At 45.7% G+C, this 24,257-nt stretch overlaps 1 protein-coding gene across 4 annotated transcripts in view; it reads left to right on the top strand.

The window, feature by feature from the left end:
* The window catches only part of SLC29A1 (solute carrier family 29 member 1 (Augustine blood group)), a 71,817-nt gene that overhangs the window by 22,380 nt on the left and 25,180 nt on the right, over positions 1–24,257 (top strand). For 2 of the 4 annotated variants that reach the window (XM_063124205.1, XM_063124206.1), the window contains exon 2: positions 18,440–18,558. The exons of 1 other annotated variant lie outside the window; for it this stretch is intronic. The gene's annotated coding sequence lies outside the window, so the exon portion shown is untranslated. Of the gene's footprint in view, positions 1–18,439; positions 18,559–23,861; positions 24,057–24,257 lie in introns of those variants that run through there. One more of the 4 variants, XM_063124207.1, reaches the window with a different exon arrangement.

The following is a 24,257-nucleotide window of genomic DNA, read 5'->3' as shown; positions in this document are numbered from 1 at the left end:
GGAAGTGATTTTTAGCACATAGAACGTTTTGTTCTGCCTTGTGGCTTTGACTGCATTCCCTCTAAATTGGAACCAGCTGCAAGGCTGCAAGTGGCCTCTAGGCTGAATCCGAGAAGGCCAGATGTCTCCTAAATATAGCTGAAAAGGAGCAGATGGGCAGCGAAAATAGCTGAATGAGAAGCTGTGCCTTTATGAAGATGGAGGAAGGTGCGGTGGAACATAGGAAGATGCATTATAGTGGCTCATTTTGCACATAATGATCACTCATGGTATGGGTTGTCGAATTCTGGGTTGTTCTGATGTGCAAACCCAGTGACCTAACAAACCCTGATTTATTAACCATGAATAATAAAGAAAGAGAACTCATGGTGTACTGTTGAGTTATGTGAACTGTGGGTTGTTTAAACCAGCGGTCCCCAACCTTTTTGCACCAGGGACCGGTTTCGTGGAAGACAATTTTTCCACGGACTGGGGGGGTGTTGAGGGGATGGTTTTGGGAAGCCCCACGCCCCGCCCCCCCTCCAGCGTCCTGGCTTCTCGTCTGCCCAGCCGAAGCGAAGCCAGTACGCTGGGGCGGGCGGCTTCGGAACGGCGCGCCCAGAAGTCGCTCTCCCTGAGCGGTTTCTAGCTGGGCGCCCCATTCCAAAGCCACCCCACCCTAGCGTCCTGGCTTTGCTTCGGCTGGGCAGGCGAGATGGCACCCCGTGCCCAGGTACGCTGGGGTAGGTGTGGGTGGGTGAAAGCAGCTCACCTGCATGGCCCGGTTCCTAACAGGCCACGGACTGGTCCCGGTCCATGGCCCGGGGGTTGGGGACCCCTGGTTTAAACCATAGGTTGTCATTATGTGTGAAGCCAGTATCATGGGTTGTTTTGCAAGGCTACAAAGGCGGCATGCAAGAGTGGTTAAAAAATAATCAGTCACTCGATATACCAGTACTATAGTGCCTTAAAGGCATTTGGGATACAAGAAGGATGCAGGAAAAGAAGAGGAAACATATAGTGCAGCAATTGAGAAAACAAACTGCAGTTTGTCTTCCAGACAAAAGCTGGGTAGGACAAGGAACTGTGGCATAAATAAACCATGGATTAGTATTATGTGTAAACCAGGTCATTAAGTCAGACCGTTGGTGCATCTAGCCCAGTATTGTTAGCATGAACTGGCAGCAGCTCTCCAGGAATTTTCCCCTCCCTCCCTGGGTAAGTTGGGGATCAAACCTGGAACCTTCTGCATGCAAAACATGGGCTCTATTGCTGAGTCGCACCCCTTGCAAGAGGCAGACACCGGGCACCACAATTTCTTTACATCAGAAGTTCATAAAAAAATTGTGCTATGTTGCACCCCAACCAGTATTTTGGTTTAACGTGAATAAATCTCTGCATTGTAATTGGAGTAAAAGAGCACAGTGTACGCATGTGCCTTTCCACTGGTGTGAAATGAATGATCTAATGCCATGCAAATTGCAGAATTGTGGTTTTGTTTTGTTGCATAAATATATTTGCCTCGTTCTGATTGCTACATGTGTGTGTTTTTCTTGTTTACATGACTGAGATAATATCAGCAAGAAGGAGAGACATGGAATGGTGCAGAAATCTCTGCAGAGCACAGATGCCTTCCACTTCAGTACAGTGGTTGGTAGCTTACCCATAAGGGACAAGGGCTCTAAGCATGAGAACCTCTCTGTTCCACCTGAAATATTGCTATATTTCAGTAGCTGTAATTGCACTGTATTTCAGGTACCTCAAATACTTGCTACAGCCATATGGAACTCTCAGCTGTGCCTTCTGAATAAAAGCACAAGAACAAATTGCCAGAGACTTCAAATGTTTCCAGACAGATGGATCCTAGCACTACCCATAAAAAAACCCATTGTGCAGCTATTTCTTCTTACTCTCCTTAACGGATTTTCTGAGGTAAGAAGTGATGGAAGAAGTGGTAGGAAAACATGGAAGGGCTACAAATGGAAGACAATAACCTCTGAACCCCTCATAAAATGTGACTGAGGCAGGCCAATTGCACAATAAAAGCCTTGTCTGTAAACATCCTTAGACTAGAAACAGACAGGATAGGTTTGTTTCCAGGGTTGAACGCTGCTTGATAAAGGGGCAGCTGCTTGTGGTATTTACTCTAATCCCATTCCACCTCTGGCAAACTGGTGGTGAAGGTTTTTATATTGCTTCAAAAACCTTCAAAACCTGTTTGGCCACCTGAAACAAGAAAGGGACAAAACAAATATGGGTGAACACCATGGGAAGTGATACCTCAGCCTCCAATATCTGGGGATAGCAGCTCCCTGCCTACTGTTCCAAACAGGATTGGTCACATGCTTGCTGCTAAATCTGTTACTTGATAATTGGAGACATGCCTGGGTCTGTGAGATAATATTCGGGGCACATAAGCAAAGTACCACTTCACATGTTACACTATGGCAGGCTTTTTTGTGTGCAAAGCAATGTGTAATGGTAAGTCCCAGATCTCACCCACAACTAAATAGAAGAGTTTCTCTCTTGACCCATTGGCCTCATTTGCATTTAATGTTAACCCCTGGTTTGGGTTGTTGCAGCTTGGTTTGTTGGGATGTGTTTATGCAGCCACACTAACAAACCCTGGTTTGTTAACCACAAATAAACCAGAAAGAGAACCCATGGTTTGTTATTGGGTTGTGTGAACTCTGGGTTGTTTAAACCATAGGTTGTCATTACGTGTGAACCCAGAACCGTGGCTTGTCCATGAGTTATTTTGCCAGGCTACAGAGGTGACAGGGAAGAGTGCTAAAAAACCATGCCTCTCGTCATGCTAGTACTACTGCACCACAAAGGCATTTGGGATACAGGGAGAGAGCGGGTGAAAGAGGAGGGAAACAACCCAAGGATTGAGAAAATAAACTATAGTTTGTTCAATCATCTGTCAGACAACCCTTAGTTAGGACAGCAAAACATGCATTAAATAAACCATGGGTGTTATATGCAACTGTTGTACAATGATGGAGGAGCCACACACTGTGCTGCTGCCGCCTAATGTGACTCAATTCATCTCTTATACACAGGAATGTGTGCATTGGAATATATTGACTGTACATGCAGAACATTGCATTGTGACTACTAATTACTATTTACCGTTGATATTCTTGGCAATAACCATTCTACATACCTGTAAATTAATGGCTTAAAGGACCACATTTACAGCAACCTTTGCAGATGGGACAGTGGGTGGGCAGCACAAGGTTTTTTTACATACACAGAAGCCACGTGATATTCATATTAACATTCCCCCAAAGTTTCCCACAATCAGGGTTCTATAGTATTTTTAAAATATCTATATAGATCTATGAAGATAAGAAATTCAACTTTCCTCCCATTGTGTCATTTCCTAATTTTGCCCATAGGGAGTCATTCTCTTCCATTCTTGCAGTTATTTCCCCACCTTTGTTTGCTGTTCTAAGGAAGGTGTATGTGTCGCAGACCATTCACCAGTGTGACTTGACCATTATTTCCTACACACTTGATCTTAGTCATTGTTTCCAAGCAAAAACACACTTTGTGATGTGGCTTGCACTGTCATTTACACGGCAATCCTCTATGCACTTATCTGGGAATTAGTCTGATTGAATTCAGTGGGCCTTACTTCTGAGTAGACATGTATAGGATTGCTTGCTAAATCTCTTAATTGTGGCCCATCTATAGCAAGTAGTAGTCCAACAAGTAAGACATCTGTGGTGTAAACAAAAAGCTCTTTTGCTTTGGAGAAGTACTCTGTATAATTCTCAGTGGCTCTCAAGGCCTATTCTTCTTTTCTCGCACGCTCACCTTAATGCTATGATTCAACCACAAAAAAATCTGGGACATTACATACATTCAAGGAACCATTGTTTCCCACATGACTACTTAAGTCTTCAGTGCTTACAGTTTTGCCCTTCATCAAAGCAACATCTGAGAGCTAGTGTGGTGTAGTGGCTAAAGTATTGGACTGGAAGTCGGAAGATCCGGGTTCTAGTCCCCGCTTGGCCATGGAAACCCACTGGGTGACTTTGGGCCAGTCACAGACTCTCAGCCCTACCTACCTCACAGGGTGGTTGTTGTGAGAATAAAATGTAGAGAAGGAGTATTATTTACACCGCCTTGGGTTCTTGGAGGGGAAAATGTGGGATATAAATGCAGTAATAAAAAAAAAAAAGTAAACAAACATCTATCTATCTGTTATCTACAATGAAATGTGGCAGGATTGTAGGGCCTCTGAAGATGGCATGAATTCTGTGCTTTTGCACAGTGCCAAACACAATTGGCAATCAAGTGTGTTTCTGGGCGATTTTGAATCCACATGGCCAGGGATGTCAGAGATACTTGCAATAGGTTCAAATCAGTTCAGCTTTCTTTTCCAACCTGCAGATTTTGCAGCAGGCTGGTTATTCCACAGACTTACAGATCTTTTTTTTTTTTAGTTTATGAATTGTACACAAATTTAGTCATACAAAAATCTGAAAAATACGGAGAGGGGGGTGGGGAAATCAATTGAAAATGTGCATTTTCTCCCATAAGATAACGTGTGACACAGCCAGAACAGATTTAACAAAATCCATACATCCCTACACAGAACATACACAGCTTTATGAAAGCCTTAGTTGGGGCCTGTATTGCTTACTCTGCAGTATTGTGGAACAGTATGAGTTCAAGACAACCTTCCCATGTGACCAAGCCCACTGAGACCATCCTGTGAGTCAAAAAGCTTTGCTTGCTGCAATGGAGGCACAGGAAGAGGTTCTGTGAACTAGGAGCAAGTCAGCAACCTGGGCCCTAGTCAGATTCCTTTCCCTCCCCTTGGGACAAAGGGGCCTTGTTTGCTTTTATTCTTTGATGCAGCCGACAGCCATCGGAGCCTGAGACGGACCCTGGGAAAATGCCCTCAGCCTCTCCTGGCTCAGCTTCGCAACTTCCATTTGTAAACGAACTCCCTGCTCTGGAGATGGGGATGTTACTGCCATACCACTCTTTACAATGCAAGCAACGGAGGTCAAGGTGGAAAATGGCTGGCAAAGTAAAAGAAATGGAAGTCACCAAAATGGTTCTAGAGGGAGTCATGTGGCCCTTCCTAACTTCCTTGTGTGCTCTGCCCCCATCTGCCGCCCAGTTCCTTTTGTTCTCCATTTTTTCTCTGCTTCCTCCCATCTTTTCCTCCTGCAGCGGGCAGCACATTTGAGCTCATAAGCACCATTTACACCAGGAGTGAGGAACCTCCTTCAGCCTGAGGACCAAATTCAATTTGAGAGAAATGCCTGGGGGCTGCATTCCAGTAGTGGGCAGTGCTAAGGCCAAAGTGGGCAGGGCCAAAGATACCCCCAACACACACGCAAAATGTCAGCCTATAAATAAGCTTAAAGCTGTTACTGCCAAGAACAGCCTGAGGAAAGGCATTTCAAACTGCAAAAAAAGCTGGGGGGTTGTGGAACCACTGATGTAAAACGTTGCTATTTAAATAACATGTGGACTACTTGGATGACCACCTGTTCCTGGCAAGGTTCCTGTGCTTTTAACAGTTGCATGAAATTTAGCAGATTTTTTCCTTGATAGCAGTTCCTGTCATATTTCTGCGTGTTGGCAGAAATGTCCATCAACTATTAACTCTTGGAGAAGAAAAGCAATGTCAACCCTACTGAAACCCCCTCTTTCCAAATATTTGCCTGTCAGAGAGGAGGAAGAGAAGAAAATGTGAATTGTCTTAAATTGCTCTTGACAGGCCATAGTTTGCCCACACTATAGTTTTACTGAGTGTCGCAAAAAATCAAACTAAAAAGCAGTAAAGGTATTACACTAAAGGCCTTGCCCTAAACACTTTTTAGTTCTTCTTCGTGGTCTCTGTGCATCACACTTAATGGGGCTCTGCGCCTGCACGGAGCCTCAGTCAGACTTTGATAGCTGAGAACTTTTGGGCGGGAACTCCTCCCCCACCGTCGGTGCGTATATATGTGGTGTTCCCACCCACTCCCTCAGTTCCTCTTCGACCGCCGTCGCCTTCGCCTCGTCGGGACTAGAGTTCTTTATACTCACCACTGCTGAGATCCTCTTCTCCTATTCTTCTCCGTTTCCTTTTTTCTCTTCTTCTTATTACCTAGAATTAAAACAAGAAAAGAGTGGACAAATTAAATAGGTTGCAGTCGCCCACTGCGACCTGGGGCGCATGGCCCCGAAGGCCCCATTTACAAAGTGCAGCCGGTGTGGCAGCAAACTACCGCCCTCTGACGGACACTCTCTCTGCCTGTTGTGCCTTGGAGAGGCACACATCATCGAGTCTTGCAAGTATTGCATGTCTTTTTCAAGACAAGCTAGAAAGAACAGGGCAGACAGACTAAAATCCCTCCTGTGGCAAAAAGCCCTACAGGCCGTGGATTCTGGTCGCCTTTGCAACATGGCGTCCATCGACGAAAACGCTGCATCCACCTCCATGAATCCGCCATTGGCCCCACCAACCTCTGGGGGCTCTACGGCTCAAGCCGCGGCAAAAAAGCTGGCAAAAAAGGCTTAAGAGGCCTAAACCTCCAGCCGAGGCACGCCCTAAGAAAAGGAAAGATAAGGGCAGGAACCCTACTCCAAAGACGCTGCCACCGCCTCCCCCGCTACTCGACTCACCAATCCGAGTACTAATAAGGTCTCCACTGCCACCCTTGGTGATCGAGCCTATCTCGACAGCATCGGAAGGGGAAATTGTGGACATGCCGCCTCAAAGCCGAACCCCAGCCTCGGCTACTCGAACTAGAGAGGCTTCGCTAGACCAACCGGTACCGTCAAATCAAGCGGCATATGTCGCTTCCCCTCGGGACCGACATTCCCCGCAGCAGACTCGCAACCGTGCAAGCCCATCGGTCAGGTCACCCTCGCATTCCCACTCAAGGGACAGAGGAGGGCAATATTATCCACTCCGAGAGCAGGATCCTTACCGTGCCCGCTCTAGGTCACCACATCGGGATTGGGACCGTTTTTACGAGCACTACCCTCCCCCAAGCCATCACTTTTATGACTTTTGGAGGGGATACCCAGAGCATCCAAGCCTCACATACCAGGGCAGATACTACGAGCCTCCATCCTCCTCCCCGAGACCGAGGTACCCCACACCACCTCCACCGGTTCCTCCTAGGGGAGTATCCCTTGTAGCCTCTCGAAGAGTGACGAGATCTCCACCACGGGACCGGCCTCTACCTCTTCCTCCGGCCCGACATCAGGTTCCACCAAGAACCACCAGACAACTCTCTCCTCTGTCAGAGGACGACTATCAATCTGACTCATCATCAACTGCTTCACCCATTCCATCCGTACCGTCGCCAACCGACACGGTACAGACAAAGGGAAGAGTCTTACCGTCTGAAGAACTCGGGATCTTCTCAGACCAAGTACTCCGCATGGCCCAAAGTCTGGGCATCGATGCGCAGCAACAGGTTGAGCAAGTCAAAGACCCGGTTTATGACGCAATCTATACGGCTTCCGCAGTACCAGTCTCGGTCCCACTGCTCCCTGCTCTCCTACAGACCATTCACCAAACACGGGAGACTCCAGCGACCATCACGTCAGCATCGAGACGTCTCGAATCCATGTATAGAGTACAGGAAAAAGATGCATCTTTTCTTTTCTCACACCCCTGCCCCAATTCCATAATTGTGGAATCGGCACAGGGCAAGACTCACAGGCAGCATAGCGCCCCAGTAGATAAGGAGGGCCGCAAACTCGACGCCCTCGGGAGGAAACTTTACTCCACTGCAGCCCTGGGCCTCCGTGTCTCTAATTATGGAGCAATGATGTCGAGGTATCAATCCTTTTTATGGGACAAAATGGGATCCCTTTGCGACTACCTCCCAGAAGATCAAAGGGAACTCGCAAGAGTATTCCAGTCCGAAGCGATGAAACTCTCCCGGCACCAGATAAATACGGCCCGACACCAAACGGATTGTCACGCCAAGTCTATGGTCGGCTCCATAGCTCTACGTCGACACGCATGGTTGCGCTCAGCTGGCCTCACTCCGGAGGCCAGAACCAGGATAGAGGAACTTCCCTTCGATGGTGAAGGTCTCTTTAACTCCAAAACGGATGACCAGATGGACTCCATTCAAAAGGCTCGGTCAACAGCAAAAAAGATGGGAATCGGTCAACCATCGACACAGAGTGCTAGCAGACCACGCAAGTGGTTCAGACAGCAAAACACCTACTATAACAAACAATATTCAGACCGTACTCCGCGTTACCAAACCCAACAGCAGAGGAAACAATACCAGCTGCCAAAACCGCGCCAGACTCGTAACCGTACCGACCCGCCACAAAGGCGCCATCTTTGACAATCACATGAAGTTTGGCAACAGGCTGGCCCCTTTCCATCGAGCGTGGGCATCCATAACAACAGACGCATGGGTTCTAGACATCATAGCCAAGGGTTACCGTCTAGAATTCGACAAACTCCCGTACCTAGGACTCGTCAAGATCACTCCACCTACACAAGTCCTCGAACTGGAGACTTCCACTCTTCTCCAAAAGGGAGCAATAGAGAGAGTTACCATCATCCCTTTCAAGAACGGGTTTTTCTCCAGGTACTTTGTCGTACCCAAAAGCGATGGAGGACTTCGTCCTATTTTGGACCTGCGCCCCCTAAACGACTTCATCTCGACCAGGAAATTCAGAATGAATTCGCTAGGATCAATCCTACCCCTCCTACGACAAGGGGTATGGTTTGCATCCATCGATCTTCAGGACGCATATTTCCATATCCATATACACCCCAACCACCGAAAGTACCTTCGCTTTGCAATCGGCGCGCAAGTTTTTCAATTCAGAGTCCTCCCATTTGGCCTGTCATCTGCCCCTCAGATTTTCACAAAATGCATGGCACCCGTATGTGCATTTCTCAGAACCCAAGGCCTCGAAATTTACCCGTATCTCGACGATTGGCTAATCGCAGCAACCGAGAAACGCAAGCTTCAATCCGATGTAAGTTATACCCTTCGACTTCTAGACACCCTAGGCCTATGCGTCAATGTCGAAAAATCCAATCTCCAGCCTTGCCAAACTATACAATTCATCGGAGCCCAACTAAATGCTCGAGACGGGAGAGCATATCTCCCCAACGACAGAGCCATAAAACTTCTTTCTCTAGCTACAACGCTCTTTTACAACAGAAACACTACCGCACACACCATCCAGAGGCTTCTAGGCTATATGGCCGCCACCGTAGCCGTAGTAGAATGGGCACGACTCAAAATGAGACCCATACAACTCTGGTTAGCAACGGTCTTCAATTTCACCTCTGACGGCCGTCGGATCCGTATTCGCCTCCCAGAGACAATAGCTCAATCGCTGTTATGGTGGATGGACCTATCCAACCTAAACCGGGGCACCCCATTCCTGATACCCTCTCACACTCGAACCATCACAACGGATGCATCCCTCACGGGATGGGGAGCCCATTGCGACAACTTACAAGCCCAAGGCCTATGGTCCACGTCGGATGCAGGCCTGCACATCAACATATTAGAACTCCTCGCGGTCTGGAAAGCCTTGAGAGCATTCGAGCCAGACATAAAGAATCAATATATACAAATTCTAACAGACAGCACATCAGTCCTCTGGCATTTGAACAAACAAGGAGGCACGCATTCGCCAGCCCTTGTCAATCTCACTACCGATATTCTAACTTGGGCAATGGCCAGGAACATTCGCATCAGTGCTGTACACATTGCAGGAGTAGACAACACCTTAGCAGACGCCTTGAGCCGCTCTTCCAAGACGTCCCACGAATGGGAGCTGGCAACTGACATCCGTCGCTCCATATTCCTCAAATGGGGACAACCCACCATAGATCTATTCGCCTCCCCACAGAATGCTGCCTGCGACAATTTTTGCTCAAGGGGACAACACCATGCATCACTGGGGGACGCATTCTCCCTTCATTGGTCCGGGACACTATTCTACCTGTTCCCCCCATTTCCCCTCTTGACGAGGGTAATGGCGAAGATGACCAGGGAAAACACAGAGGCGATTGTCATCGCCCCGTGGTGGCCACGCCAGGCCTGGTTCCACACGCTTCTCCGCCTAGCAAGGGGACAGTACATCAACCTACCACTCCGACAAGACCTCATATCCCACACCAACCACAGGGTTCACCACCCAGATCTCAAAACTCTCAAACTCACGGCATGGAGGGTACTCAAACACCCCTGATACCGGCAGACGTCCAAAAAATACTCGATGCCTCCAAGAGACCCTCGACCAGATGCTCATACGCCTCCAAATGGAAAGCTTTTCAACAATTCGCATCCGTCCACAAATTTGACCCACTCCATGGGCACATAACATATGTGCTTCAATTCCTAACAACACTTTTTAACTCGGGACTTAAACCCTCATCAGTTAAGGTGTACTTGGCAGCCATATCGGACGCTCGCCCTTCTGTGGAGGGGTACACACTATTTTGTCACCCCCTAATGAGATCCTTTCTTAAAGGTTTAAACAACCTTACACCTCCGCTTAGAGAACGCGCCCCTCCCTGGGACCTACCTCTAGTCCTAAAGATACTTACCTCTCAGCCCTTCGAGCCCATGGCATCCTGCAACCTGCAATATCTCTCTTGGAAGGTGGCATTCCTGGTAGCAATCACCTCAGCCAGACGAGTTAGTGAACTTTCGGCGCTGAGGATCGATTCACCTTACCTGATATTCCATAAGGAATCCGTAGCCTTGCGCCCGGACATCTCTTTCCTCCCTAAGGTCGCATCCGACTTTCATGTCAACGAGACGATACATCTGCCAATTTTTCCCCCGAATCCGGCCTCCGACCTAGAAAAACAATTACACTCATTAGACGTGCGTAGAGCACTTGCCTTCTACAAGGCCAGGACACAAGCCTTCAGATCCACACAGAAACTCTTTATCTGTTATGGAGAACCAAAGAGAGGCGAACCAGTGTCTAAACAACGCATCGCTGCTTGGATTCGACAAACAATCCAATTAGCATATAAGATCGCAAAAACGGACCTTCCAGCTAACGTGAAGGCCCACTCGACACGAGGAATGGCAACCTCTACAGCATTCGCTAGAGGAATTCCCCTCGCTGACCTTTGCAAAGCAGCAACCTGGTCGTCGCATTCTACATTCATCAAACACTATAAGATGGATGTCCAGGCAAGATCCACTACCCGCTTTGGGAAAGCGGTCCTCTCGTCCATCCTGCAATAACGACACCTACCCACCTCCGGTAAGTCTGCTTGCTAATCGCCCCATTAAGTGTGATGCACAGAGACCACGAAGAAGAAATGCAGGTTGCTTACCTGTAACTGTAGTTCTTCGAGTGGTCATCTGTGCGTTCACACTACCCCCCCACCGTCCCCACTTCGGTGTCAGTAACTCTGTCAATACCGATGATGGTTTTCTCCCGAAACCCAGGACTGACGTCGGTCTCGAGAAACTGAGGGAGTGGGCGGGAACACCACATATATACGCACCGACGGTGGGGGAGGAGTTCCCGCCCAAAAGTTCTCAGCTATCAAAGTCCGACTGAGGCTCCGCGCAGGCGCAGAGCCCCATTAAGTGTGAATGCACAGATGACCACTCGAAGAACTACAGTTACAAGTAAGCAACCTGCATTTTTTAAGCCTTCGCCAAATATGAATGGTTCATCTTAATGGTTTCTATTGGCAAGTAAGGATTAGAATCTTGGTATTCACAAATAAAAGTTTACATTCTAACCAAGAGTTCCAGGTTCGGACATCACATAAACAACCCAGGAATGGGGTATCCCTGGGCTATTTATCATAGTAGAAGTGGGCAGGTGTGCAGAAACCAGCACCCATGCTCACTCCCACTGAACAGAAGAACAGAAGAAGAGCCATGCTAGATCAGAGCAGGGGTCCATCTAGTCCAGCATCCTGTTCACACAGGGGCCAACCAGCTGCCCATGGGAAACCCACAAGCAGGACAGATTGCTACAACTGATTAATTAACATGTTACCCCTGTGGAAATTGTTTCACTGGAGATGTTATGTCATAGTATCACAGAAAGAGCCCTGCTCCTTCCAGCCATTGTGGGTGAGTGGTTCCGGAGTCCGGGAGACAGGCTCATTGCCTGTTCTGGATGGGGTTGCACTGCCTCTGAAAGAACAGGTTCGTAGTTTGGGGGTACTCTTAGACCCATTTCTGTCGTTGGAGGCTCAAGTAGCCGCCACGGCTCGGAGTGCCTTTTACCATCTTCGGTTGGTTCACCAACTACGGCCTCTTCTGGACAGGGATAGCTTGACCACGGTGATACAGGCATTGGTAACCTCAAGATTGGATTACTGCAACGCGCTCTATGTGGGGCTGCCCTTGAAGCTGCTCCGGAAGCTGGAGCTAGTGCAGAATGCTGCAGCTCGGCTGTTGTCTGGAGCTGCCCCTTTCCAGCATGTAACTCCTCTGCTGAGGGAACTGCACTGGCTGCCTATTCGCTACTGGGCCAGGTTTAAGGTTCTTGTTCTTGTGTACAAAGCCCTAAACAACTTGGGACCAGGATACCTGAGAGAGCGCCTTCTCCCTTCAACCTGCCCGGTCACTGAGGTCATCCGAGGGCCTGCTCCTGGTGGTTCCACATAGATCCATCCTCCGATTGGAGTCCACCAGGGGAAGAGCCTTCAGCTTGGTGACGCCCCTCCTGTGGAACTCCCTGCCTCTGGAGGTCAGGCAGGCTCCGACCTTGTACTCCTTTCGGCGCCTCCTGAAAACATCTTTATTCCAAGAAGCCTTTCTTTAACATGCAGCCTTGGATTACTGTTATTGCTTCTTTTAAATTTTGTTTTAATTGTTTTATTCTGTTTTTATTTTCATTTTACCTTGTACACCGCTCTGAAATTTTTCAATGGGGAGCGGTATATAAATATTCTAAATAAGAATAATAATAATAACAATAATCATCATCATCATAACCTCTGGAGGGCCTTGTAGACCCTGGGGCAGGAGGGAGCTCTTTGAAGGACAGGATAATAGTTTGGTGGTAGAGCATGTGCTTTGCACGTGGAAGGTTCCAGGTTCAATCCCTGGCATCCTCAGTGGTTTTTTGTTTTGTTTTTTGTTGTTGTTGTTGTTGTTTTAAGTATGTCAGGTTACAGAGCTGGGACCTGGAGAACCACTGCCAAGTTGAGAAGAGAATATGAGGGGTAGATGGTCTAGTGGTTCTCTGGGGAATCCCAGAGGGCAGGATTGGGACCCCAAAAGAGCTGGATATGGCTCCTGGATCTGAGCTTCTCCACCCCTGGTCGAATGAATTACTGGATTCAGTATAAGGCAGTTTGGGGGGCAATCCTACGTATGTTGAGACAGAAAAAAGTCCTACATAGGATTTTTCCCTGTCTTAGCATGCTTAGAATTGGCCCTTTAATAGTCCTATTCAGGCATTCTATTTCTGTGTAGAATCAAGACGTAAACAAACCAAAAAGCAGCTGTATCTATTACTATGCCTATTACCCACATTTAACAGCACAGTTTAGGATTTCCACCCATAGAAAGCATGTCCCCAAATCCTCCCATTTGAAACCTTGGTTGAATTTGACTGAGACGGTGGTTAAAGAGTGTCAAGGGGGTGTTGATCAGCAATAACTAATCTTGAGTGAGCCACCTTTAAGCTCTTCAGGGTTATGACTCCGTAGAAAAGATGTTATGTAAAACCTAGTCTTATCACAGCTTTTTTTGCTGGCCATGTTCTCAGAAAGGGGCCCCCTGCTGATTATCCATCTTAGGCAAACTGCCATAGGCAGGTGATTTGGCTTAGATAGCTGCTTTTTGGTTCATTCCTAGATTGTTGTTTTTTATTGTAATTCTTAACATATGTAGCCTAAGTCAGGGATGGGTAGAAAATAGATCTCCAGATGTTTTGGATTTCAACTCCTGACCATTGACCACACTAGCAATGACTTCAGGGAGGTGAAGACCAAAACATTTGAAGATCTACCTTCTGCCCACCCCTGGCCTAAGGGATGTATAAAACAGAGACCTCACCTGTGTTCTGAGTATGGCTGAGTTCACACAACACTTTTCATAGAATCATAGAATAGTAGAGTTGGAAGGGGCCTATAAGGCCATCGAGTCCAAACCCCCCCCCCCCGCTCAATGCAGGAATCCACCCTAAAGCATATCTGACCGATGGTTGTCCAGCTGCCTCTTGAATGCCTCTAGTGTGGGAGAGCCCACAACCTCCCTAGGTAACTGATTCCATTGTCGTAGTTGTAAAGGAAACCACACTCAGCCAAACCGGCTGCCCACTGGATTTTGCACAGATCTTGGAATAAAGCACACAGCTCTCAATTTGAAAGGGTTAAGCCCAATCCTTTATTGAAATAGGAAGGGTAAGAGGCAAGCATTTACATCAGATTAGCTACTAAAATAGATACATAAACCCCGAACCCCATACCAGCAAACTAAAACATTTGTTACAGAATATACTTCCCCGCAGCCAGGTGTCCTTCAGCTCAGGCACTGGCTTCAGATTTGGTAGACTTTTTAAGGCCCCTCATTATTCTACTCCTCCCCCTCCCTCCGGAAGGGCCAGTTTCTCTTTTACAGTTGCAAATTGCCCCAAGGTCACTTCCCTCGCCTCAACGGAGCCAGGAGATGGCTTCCCGCCTACGGCCAGGTGGACAGATAAGCGGTACTTCTGCAATTCTATAACAGACAATGAACAAGAATGAATTGCTAAAAACAGTAATTCTGAGTACGCTTAACCCCTTCCTTACAGTAGTGCTCTAACAGGAAGTTTTTCCTGATGTCCAGCCGGAATCTGGCTTCCTGTAACTTGAGGCTGTTCTTTCTAGCTGCATGATCTGGGATCTGAAGCTGAGATTTGGCCAATTGGCCCATTCCCCCCAGTGTTTGCAAGAGGCAGGATAAGGGGCACACGGGGCCAGGTACAAGTGCTTGCTTTGATGGTAGTAAGAAAGGCCATTACAGGTGTAATGAATTTCAGCCGCTGAAAAGTTCTGTGCAGGATTTTCCTTCTGATGGACAATTGTATATATGCTCGGGGCTTGAGAAAAGGATCCAAGCAGCCCATTAGTCTTGTGGATATTGGCGGCATATCGGCTGGTCCGTTCCAAGGGGAGTCTCACTTCATTCTGGCATTTTGCTTGATGGGGCCCATTCGAGGATTACAGGGTAGAATCTTCACTGGGTTTGTGCTTTGCCTGCTGCCTCCTGCAAAAAGTGTACAGTTGGAGGCTCAAATTTGCCTTCATTTGGAGGAGTGTAATCTGCTGGGAGCCTTAGGTTTACATCTTCGTTACAGGGAAATGAGTTTAGATGCCTAAAAGCTCAGTCTAGCAAGTACAGCACAAGCAAGTAGTGTTTGTAAAACAGGCATGGAGTTAATTAGCCATGTAAATTGGCCCTGCTTTGCCCTCAAAGGGAATATGACGTATTATGATGGGTCAGTAATCAAGGCAGCTGGTGTAACAATATTTTTTTTTTATGTAGTGCCATCACTGTATATAAGAAGAAGGAAAAGGGGTAAAGGAAAGTCTAATTCTGTACGCATTTACAATAAAAGTTATTTTTACATTAAAATACAACCTAAGTGGGTCATGTTTTCTTGCACAATGTAAGCCTTGTCATTTGAATATCCTGAACTCAGGGCAACGTACTATGGACCACTCTGGATTTTAATTCAAACACCTGGTTTTGACCGCCCTTTTGTTCATTGTGTTTTGCCAGTACTATAGCCTCCTTGGAACCAGTTTTAATGGATTAAAACTGGGGAATCAGGGTACACTTGTATTCTTGCATTAATTGCTTGTGTAGTAATTTCAAACCTGTGGAGCAGAGGGATGAGGGTGGATGAATAAGTACTCACAAGAGCACATACTATAGTGTTATAGTGAATGTGATATCATTTAACCATCATTTCCTGTTATGGTGATTCATTGCACAGTTAAACTGGAATTTGTTACCACAAGATGTGGTGGTGTCCACTGTTTTGGATGGTTTTAAAAGGAGATTACACAGATTCATGGAGAATAAGACTATCAATAGCTACTATTTATAGCTGTATACGACCATCAATAGCAGAAGCAGTGTACGAGTTGCTGGGGAACACAGGTGGAGAGGGTGCTATTGTGCTCACGTCTTGCTTGTGGGATTACCATGGGCATCTGATTGGCCAATGTGGGAACAGAATGCTGGATTAGATTGATACCTTTGGTCTGATATTACAAGGCTCTTCTTACATTCTAAAATGGATGGAAATTATATCCCTTCTTCTGGACAGTGTTCAAGGGATATTCTCTTATCTAAGATTGCACTTGTGAGATAGTGGGAAAAGTCCAAGGCACATCCCAACCCATGAAAGCCTAGCTTCACACCTTCTCCCCAAGCCATGTGACAACTGAGATAACAGAGAGTGGGAGATGTACAGAACGTACTCTCCCTTTCCACTCATCTCGGTGTTTTTTGCTACACGTGCAGTTCCCAAAAGTAATTCCAGTGCTTGTGAATGAAGCTGCAACAGCTTATGTGGAAGAGGGAAAGAAGAGCTGAATGGATGCTATATTGCAGAGCAAAATGTCTGTGTTCCCCCATGGGTCACCATATTCATTCTTCATGCCTTCCTGAAATGAGCAGAGGCATACATTGGGTTCAGCCCTGGAACTCGTTTTTAATATCAAAATCTTTGCCCTGGAACTTGTGAAAGAATGATAAAGATGAGTGCCTCTGAACATATAGAGTGTTTCCCTCAACAGTCAGTAATTACAGCTTACTTCTACACAAGACAAGACTCCTTAGTCAGAAGCTGTGACTTCTGGGAGGGTTGAACCATGACACTTTTTTTCTTTTAGAAATGAACAACAGGTAATAAAGCTGGAGTAGAAAGGGTTGTAACTTCTGCTGAGAGCTTTGTGATCTGTGGCCTACACCAAAAACAGACTGGTGTCAGGGAGGGAGCATTTCGCATCTTCGGGACTATTGCAGAGAAGGAATGTTCATTTCTATGTTTCCCTCATTAATCACCCCTACTCAGAATGAAGGAGCCTACAGAGTGGCTTACACAGAGACCATGTGAAATTTTTCTATGCATTTTGCCCATTACACACATTTTGTAAGCATTTCCCCTAATATAATGCATATTTGAACATTATTTTCTTTAGTGTGCACATTTTTGTAAGCATTTTTTGCTTGAAAAGCTCCATTACAAAATATTTTTTAAAATGCAAGGTTTGAAGGATATCTTTAGTTCAGTTCGCACAGCGATTCTAAAGTATGAAATTAGGTAGGTTTGCATTAAAATGGGAACTGAACAAATTGCTCCCCCATCCCTAGTTACCACCAATCACTCCTTTTTGCTTTTGTTTTCTGACGCACATTTTGGCCGGTGACAGCAGGGGAAGACTCCATGTGGAGCTGCTCCATAGGGTGGTAGAGCAGTCTTCCCCATGCTGGCTAAGGACTGTAGGAGTTGTACTTCATCTACATCCGAAGGGCACCAGATTGGGGAAGGCTAGGTAATGCATAGACCAGGCCTGATTACATCAGATTTAAAAAAAACACCTTAGTGCCAAATAAAAGAAACTTCTGGTTACAAATTATGACACATCTGCAGTCAAATTCTTCTTTGTCTTCTCCCTCTGTGTTTATCCCCAGAAATGGAGGGTTGTTGTGCTCTTCGTATCATAGTATCTCCTCTTGCAGAAGGACATCAAAAGAGGCAGAGCAGAGATGTGTACTTAACAGGTTAAAAACAAGATGAAGGAAGGGAAAAGAGACAGGAAAGTCCAGTAATTTTCTGGGTGTTTGGGCATCCTTTTGAAGGTTCTATCAAAACATTGGTTCTTCTTTATCTCAGAAACATTCTGGATACCAGTGAATTTGAGAAAGCAGGGTTCAGGGCTGGGGGCTGGGGTTGTAAGATAGCTTTTTTTTTTTAAAAAAAAAAAAAGCCCATATTAAATAACTGCTTGATTTTAGTAACCTGCTTTGAGCTGATTTCAATACTAAAACAAGACTGTTTTAGCCTGCTTGTTGAATGCATGGTACTGGATTCTCTGTTTATCTATAGGTCAAGTCATTTAAAATGACACAAAATAAGCTTTATTAACACTGCACTCATATGCATATCTATTCAGAAGTAAGTCTCATTGTTTTCTATGGAGCTTACTTGCAGGTAAGTATGTATAGGATTGCAGCCCAGGGTTAAAAATTGTCCTCATCACATATTAATGCCAATAAGTTTTTCTTATGACATCCTCTTACTAACCTAACCAGTTTTTGTAAACCTTTCCTTTCTCCACTAATTATATAGATTTTAATTCCAGTCTTACAGTTTTATAAGATCTTTTCTGTTGTTCTTTGTTTCTTGCCTCTCTCATTTAGTTTAAATCAGGGAGGTGTCAGAGACCTGTTGCTCCCTGAACAGGAAACCATTTCTGACTGGAAATTTCTTTTTCTCTCCCCCCCTGCCCCAGGTAATCAACTGTAAGGATTACGTCTGGTTTCATTATCCGTATTTCCATCCTCGTCTGAATTAGGATCCATCTTCTCTGGGATCAAGACCAAAGAGTGCTAGTAGTGTTTGTACTTCACGGTGGGTATATAATACATGCTTTGTGTCGTCTGGCATAGGGTGACCATATGAAAAGGAGGACAGGACTCCTGTTTCTTTTCATATGGTCACCCTAATCTGGCATAACAATGATTCTGAATGGAAATCCCAAGTGTGACTGGATGCCAGCTTCTCTTAGTTGTTTGGTAAAGTACCTAAACGATTTTCTAGTTCATAGTGTCTCTGGCCACAGATCTTGGAAGAACATAACCTGTTCCCCCTAATACTCAATGGATTTGTGTTTTCTTGCAATGTGGAGTATGTTGTATTTTATGATGTCTCTAGGATTTCCTCCTGCTTATCATTTGGGAGCTAGAAATCTATGAGCATGTTCTCTGTTGTCAGGCTCACTTTCTGGAAAGAGTTTTGAAAACCATTTTGTCAGGAAGGTTATTAGAACTTGCTTTTCCCGGGATTCTTGGATCCCTTGGATAATCATGTTGGGGCCTCTGTTCTGATTTTCCAGGACTTCTACACTGAGCAGGTCTGTATTAAGATTTTCCCCTCTTTGATAGAGATGTTTGATTCCTAATTCAAGTGCTTCATCTCCAGTTTTGTTCATATTGTCCAGCTTTTCCATTAGCCCGAATATGTGATCTTGAGGGGTTTGATTATAGCAGCCCATAATGTTGTTAAATCTTGCTCGAGCTACTTAGTCTGAGCTGTAATGGCTGCCTTAAACTCCCTCTTTAGTTGTTCTTGGGTTCTTGCACATCAGATTTGGGCCTTCTTCCTCATCCAACTGACTAGAACTTTTAAGGCTGCTTTGCAAACCGAAGTACGTTTTCAGAACTCTGTTGCATGGTTCATGGTTTTGTTGATTCTCACTCATTTTGAGGTGCTGTTTTTAATAAATTTGCTGCACATTGGTCAGGAGTTCAGCTTTCCCGTCTTCTTCTGGTGGTGGCACTGCCATTCCCTTCCAGCTCACAATTTAAAGCTGCTTTGTTACCTTAGCTGTCAAGTAATTTATGGATTAGTAATAATAGTAAGTTCATAGTAAGGCAGGGGTGGGCATAAGGGGTGAACATAGTAAGTTCAAGTAAGGCCAGGATGGGCTGAAGGTACATCTCCAGACAATTTGGACATCAACTCCCAGAAGCTCCAGCCAGCAAGGTCAACGGTCAGGAACACTGAGCCAAAACTTCTAGAGATCTACTTTCTGCTTACTCCTGAAGTAAGGCACAATAGTAAGGGTAGTGTTCTAACTATGTCAATTTTTATTATCTTCATGCCAATGATTTTCACCCCTAGCTCACTAGCTGACAATGACATTTCTTCCCTTCTTCTTTTTTGGGCAGTCTTTAGCTGCAGTACTGTACCCACTTTACCTGGGAACAAGCTTCATTGAACTTAGTGGGAATTTCTCTTGAGTAGATGTGTACAGGATTCACTGCTGCTTCTTACCTTGCTACCTTGATTTGTCTTCTGGTGTACCTCATCCCCTGTGTGTGACACTGCTAGGACTGTCACCTGATTATAGAAAGCTTAGTCAATTAGGTGCATGAGTTAAAATATGTTAGTTGATTAATTTGCAGACTGAATCTGCGTATGATTGAAATGATTGTTTTCAAAGACAAAACCCTTGTTTTTTAATGGTGTTGCAACAAGCACAATCTTAGCAGAGGCTTACGTGAGAGAAGAGGGAATGCCTTGTCCAAAGTTTCATCTAACGCCTGCAGCTTTTATAAGTATCAGGAATGCAAACCCTCTTTCAGCCCAATGGCAGCGCTCCATTTAAGAGAAGCACTCAGGGACTGCATGCCGGGGCCAAAGGGAAAAGTGTCAGGGTCAAAACCCTAGAAACACTAGAGAAAGTTACTTAAACCCCTTACTGCCTTAGGTGAGGCATTTCAACCTTTAGCAGGGGAAAAACACTACACAAAAACACTGCACAAAAACACAAATGTTTCCCCCCCCCCAATCAGTAGTTGGGGGGGGAAAGCCATGGCAATCTGGGCAGGCTGGATTTGGCCCCTGGGCCTGAGGTTATACACCTGTTATCTATGTTAAAAATAATGTAAAATTAAAGGTACGGTTGTCTGCTTGATAAGGGGTTCTTTTTTATGTCACTGAGTAATCAGCTAAATGTTGTCCTCATAATAAATATCTAGCGTTTTATACAATTCACCTCCTTCATCTGATGAGATGGTCTGCAGCAGTCTTTCCCAACTTTGCGGGGGGCCCAGATGTTTTGGACTACATCTCCCAGCATTCCTGACCATTGGCCATGTTAGCTAGGTTTGGTGGGAGTTGAAACCCAAAACATCTGGAGGGCATCAAGTTGGGGAAGGCTGGCCTATAAAACACAACATCTCTAGGATAGTGTCACAGTATGTTATATTATTGTTGTGTCTTGTTGCCAGTAAGCCTGTTCTTGGGTTGTGTCTGCTGGTCATATTGGCTAACATGGTCATGAAACAGAAACCAGGGTAGGGCTATGTAGAAAAACACAGGTTTTAGTAAGTCTCAGGCCATAGCTAGGCCTAAGGTTTATCCCTGGATCGTCCAGGGGTCAAACCTGTTCATCTAGGTGACACACAGGGGATCCAGTGCTCAGGCAGGGGTGAACCCTGGATGATCCCAGGATAAACCTTAGGTCTAGCTGTGGCCTCAGTTTCCATTCTGCCTGGTTTGAAATCTCTGACAATGCTACAAGAGGGTCAGGGGATCCTGCAGATTAAGAGGAGCTATGATGTAGGGGGAGAAGAACACCCCCCAAATTGGGCAGAGGCAGAGCACTCCTGCCCACGGAAGCCAGATCATGAATCCAACCCATGGATATAATTACATATATGCTGATCTTTTAATAGTTAATGCTGCTCTCTGTTTTTATAATTTAATCCTTGGTTTTAAAATATGTTTTCAAATTTTTGTATTTTTATGTACCTTTGTATTTTTATTCACCATTGCCTGGAGCAGTCATTGGCTGCGTTCAGACACACGATAGTCAACAGCATGGTAATAACTTGACAGTTGTTTATCTAGGAGGTACTCCCCATGCAACATGATAATAATCAACCGTGGTATAGATTAGGATCAGCCTTGAGTTGACTATTCGTCCATGCTGAGTTGACTCACTCATCCCTGCCCTCTCTCCTCCTCCATGGTCCTCCCACTAGTATCCCATCAGCTATTGCTGCCAAAAATCTATCCTGCCAGCTGGACTAGAGTGGCAGCTACTGCCTTGACCACTCTTGCTTTGTGACTCTGTGGCTGGTGAAATAACCAACGATGGCCAAGGAAATAATCAACGTGCCCTCCACACAACACGATAACCAATGGTGGTTCAAATAGCCAACTCTGCACAGTGTCTGTTATTTGCATTGGTTATTTCAGCCAAATAACCATCCGTTGGTTAAAAACTCCCTCTATACAACACGATAACCAAGGTGGATTAAACAACCAACCGTCAACTATTTAAACCACCATTGGTTATCGTGCTGTCTGAACCAGTCATTGAGTGAAGTGATGAACCAAAAATATTCTAAATAAATAAATACACATATACAGTATGCACACACACCACTTTTCCAACTACCCATGTTTTTACTCCAGATTACCTCCCTTCCTGCTGCTTTCTGTGGGTGAACATCTATTTCGTGGGGAAACACACATCTAGAACCCCACAGCTCTTGGGAGTGCAATTTGGAGTAGAACAATGGATAGTGAGCCAAGGGCTAATCATACATGCATGCACACACTCACATTTCTGTGGTCAAATTTGCCCTCTCCAAAAGCTATTTTACTTTACAAAAAGTAGCCATCAGGGCCTCGTTACTCATGTAATGGTGTAGCTGGGCCTTTAAACGTAAGCTCTCCAGGCCAGGGTTGCATCTGTTGGTGGCTCTTAGCCATGACGGAACCAGTAGGATATACCAGACGTTGGGGACAAATACCAGGAGATGTTCATTACTATCCTGAATTGCTTCTGAACATCAAAACATTTTTCTTCCTGCACTGTTGATGTTCTCCTTCTCTTTGGCTTCCTATTCAGAAGAGAAGCTAGAAAACATTTTGATGCTTTGAAAAATGTTATCTGTTCCATGCAAGATACCTATTTTTGATATGTTGTTTAGGGAAGAGAAATGGTTATTTTTTACTGGTTTGGGGAAGGGACAAGGCCCTGATTGCCGGAGTCCCCTGATACCCCATTCTCCTGAAGGTCCTGCAAGGGGTTTTGTAGTTCCTCTTCATACAGGCCCAGGCATGGCCTCGGGAAGGCCAATCAAATGTTCCAGAATTACTACATTGATGTTATGACAGCACTATAAATTTCCACAAACTAACTTACTGGCAAACGGGCTTTGCAAACTCCTTTGCTGAAAGAGAACCAGCTTCCCCCAGCTGCTGATTGCAGAATTGTTTGAGAAAGCTGGCTCTATCCATTGACTTCCAATTCCGAAGAGGATAGTTTGTTGTTCTAAAGACTTATCGAATTACTTGGTTATTTTGTAGAGTCACCCAAAAGTTCAGGATTGTATACAGCCATTTGCTATTGAACAACTACCAGAATTCTGGGGGCTGTGTGCCCTTGGCTTATTTTACCCTACTCTTGTGATAGTTGGATTACTCATGTTTATTGTAGCGTTGCTTGTAAAAAATGGATCCCTCCCCCCTCACCACCACCACCGCACACACACCACAGCCCGCTCTCCGGTTGTTAACTTTGCCTCATTTCTTATGAACAAAACACAGCTTTCTTTGGAAAAACTTTACAGAGGTGTGTGACGAATGCAATCAGGAAGAGCACATGGTGTAGGTCTGTTATTGCCTTTTACCCATGGGCACCCTTTCCAAAGAGGGTTTGGTTCTGGATTTATGCCCACAGAACTATTTCACTTGTGTGGCTGATGATGATTTTGAGTTTTTTTATCCTCTCGCCTGTGACTTAGTTTCGCACTCATGGCCTTGTTGAAATCTGGGGCAGTAGAAGAGGTGCAAGTTGGGGGCGAGGAGTGTAACGAAGCAGAGGGGCAAAGAAGCCTTTCTAAAAGGGAACGGGGTTTGCCACGTCAGAGCAGCGCAAGTCACATGTAGCAAATGCAGCTTCTCTCCTCTTTGATAGGGAAAGAGAGAAGAGGAGGCTATTAGGGATGAGCAAAGGCTAGCTCCCCCGCGCCCCGCCCCAGCTGATCCTGCAACCCTGCTTATCCTTCCTGACAGAACCACACTTCCTCCATTCCCATATAATCCCTGGCAGCCTTTGCTGCGGCTGAAGTTCCGGTCCCGTCTGGAAAATCTGATTTTCTTACTTCAGCAGTGACCTCAAGCCACCCACCAGATGTGGCAACCGGACACTGCTCTGACCGCAGACGCCAGGACAAGCCCTCCAGCTGCTGTGACTCTTGACATGGGCTTGGTCCCCGCCACTCCCCAAAAGAGGACGGCAGAGCACAGTCCTGCCTCCTTCAAATATATGCCTCCTAGCGCAGGATTAGGCTCAGCAACCTGAGACACGACCAGCTGTCTATACTCAGGTACGTGCAGTGTTTGCTTTTCTCATGTGTGCTCCGTTTAAGGCACAGGTGTGCTGATGTTTGCAAACAACATAGCAAAGGAAGAGCCTTTTGCAAACTTTTCTCTGTGCTATAAGTTTTGATCAGCCCCCGTTTGTAGCATGCTCTGACAGAACATTTTTTTACAGTTACCATTTTTTACAGTTTCTCATCTGCGTCTGT

The sequence above is a fragment of the Elgaria multicarinata genome, chromosome 4 (genome assembly GCF_023053635.1).
Source record: "Elgaria multicarinata webbii isolate HBS135686 ecotype San Diego chromosome 4, rElgMul1.1.pri, whole genome shotgun sequence".
Classification (NCBI taxonomy): domain Eukaryota; kingdom Metazoa; phylum Chordata; class Lepidosauria; order Squamata; family Anguidae; genus Elgaria; species Elgaria multicarinata.
The sequence above is the reverse complement of the archived record's forward strand: the minus strand, read 5'-3'. Positions and strand labels throughout refer to the sequence as shown.